Source organism: Coregonus clupeaformis, chromosome 13 (assembly GCF_020615455.1).
Source record: "Coregonus clupeaformis isolate EN_2021a chromosome 13, ASM2061545v1, whole genome shotgun sequence".
In the NCBI taxonomy this organism is placed as follows: domain Eukaryota; kingdom Metazoa; phylum Chordata; class Actinopteri; order Salmoniformes; family Salmonidae; genus Coregonus; species Coregonus clupeaformis.
The window spans coordinates 46,094,558-46,096,801 of record NC_059204.1 but is presented as its reverse complement, the minus strand read 5'-3'; positions in this window follow the sequence as shown (position 1 = coordinate 46,096,801).

Sequence of the window (2,244 nt, the reverse complement as noted above, 5' to 3'; positions counted from 1 at the left end):
GTGAAATCATTTCAAATGCCCATTCCTAACTAAGATCGGATGTTGTTTTGTGTTTGACTGACTGTTTCTGGTTAACAGTGTTTTTTCCCAGCCCAGAGTTGAGGATGCTGTCCCATCTACTGACCTCCACTATGTCGGTCCTTGCCTGTTCGGTGATGTTGTCCCCCGGGCCCCTGGCTGCACCGGCCTGGTTCTGGGAATCCAAGATGGCCGCCCAGTCTTCTCTGTTAGCCTCCAGCCAACCACCTACAGGAAGATGTTACAAAATAGACTTTACAAACATGGCAGAGAACTCTACATATGAAGATTTTTTAAATGTATTACCAGATCATTTTCATACATTATAATGTGCATCCTGTACAGGTGCATCCTGTTTCCATTGATCATCCTTGAGATGTTTCTACAACTTGATTGGAGTCCACCTGTGGTAAATTCAATTGATTGGACATGATCTGTCTATTTAAGGTCCAACAGTTGACAGTGCATGTCAGAGCAAAAACCAAGTCATGAGGTCGAAGGAATTGTCCGTAGAGCTCCGAGACAGGATTGTGTCGAGGCACAGATCTGGGGAAGTGTACCAAAAAATGTCTGCAGCATTGAAGGTCCCCAATGACACAGTGGCCTCTATCATTCTTAAATGGAAGATGTTTGGAACTACCAAGACTCTTCCTAGAACTGGCCGCCCGGCCAAACTGAGCAATCGGGGGAGAAGGGCCTTGGTCAGGGAAGTGACCAAGAACCAGATGGTCACTCTGACAGTACTCCAGAGTTCCTCTGTGGCGATGGGAGAACCTTCCAGAAGAACAACCATCTCTGCAGCACTCCACCAATGAGGCCTTTATGGTAGAGTGGCCAGACGGAAGCCACTCCTCAGGAAAAGGCACATGACAGCCTGCTTGGAGTTTGCCAAAAGGCACCTAAAGGACTCTCAGACCATGAGAAACAAGATTCCCTGGTTTGATGAAACCAAGATTGAACTCTTTGGCCTGAATGCCAAGCGTCGCGTCTGGAGGAAACCAGGCACCGCTCATCACCTGGCCAATACCATCCCTACGGTGAAGCATGGGGTGGCGCATCATGCTGTGGGGGATGTTTTTCAGCGGCAGGGACTGGGAGACTAGTCAGGATCGAGGGAAAGATGAACGGAGCAAAGTACAGAGAGAGCCTTGATGAAAACCTGCTCCAGAGCACTCAGGACCTCAGACTGGGGCGAAGGTTCACCTTCCAGCAGGACAACGACCCTAAGCCACAGCCAAGACAACGCAGGAGTGGCTTTGGGACAAGTCTCTGAATGTCCTTGAGTGGCCCAGCCAGAGCCCGGACTTGAACCAAATCAAACATCTCTGAAGAGACCTGAATATAGCTGTGCAGCAACGCTCCCCATCCAACCTGACAGAGCTTGAGAGGATCTGCAGAGAAGAATGGGAGAAACTCCCCAAATACAGGTGTGCCAAGCTTGTAGTGTCATACCCAAGAAGACTCAAGGCTGTAATAGCTGCCAAAGGTGCTTCAACAAAGTACTGAGTAAAGGGTCTGAATACGTATGTAAATGTAATATTTAAACAACAACAAAATATATATATTTGCAAACATTTCTAAACGTGTTTCTGCTTTGTCATTATGGGGTATAATGTGTAGATTGATGAGGTGAAAAAATAATTTCATCCATTTTAGAATAAGGCTGTAATATAACAAAATGTAGAAAAGGTGAAGGGGTCTGAGTACTTTCTGAGTGCACTGTATGTCTCCCTTACCTTGCTCCCCCATCTTTAGTCCACTCAGCAGGTCAATGCTCTCTGGTCCGTCTTCTATTGTCTCCTCTTTGACTAGTAGCAGATCAGGCTTCCCATCCTCCATGTCTACTGACTGTAAGAGATACAGAGTGAGAGGATGTTGGATCAAGAAATCTGATATGAGCACCCTGCTATGGAGCATCTTCTGATTGAGCAATGAGGGATTGCTATGAGTATTATGCAAACATGGTAGTTGATTTGATTGCTTGACACCCTTTAATGGTTTGATAATTTAAAGGCATGGTCCCACACTTTAAGGTCAACTGCCCCTTAGAACCAACTTCTCTGGTTTTAAACGGCCTATGTGGCATCGATATGACTCAGAAACATTAATTATAGTCTTGAAATTGACTACAAAGTGTAAATATGATAATTCTGGTCATAGAGTCAGTCTCGTCCCAAAAGTGAGTTTTGTTAGAGAGTTGGTCACCACTTACTGGAGGGTTGGTAT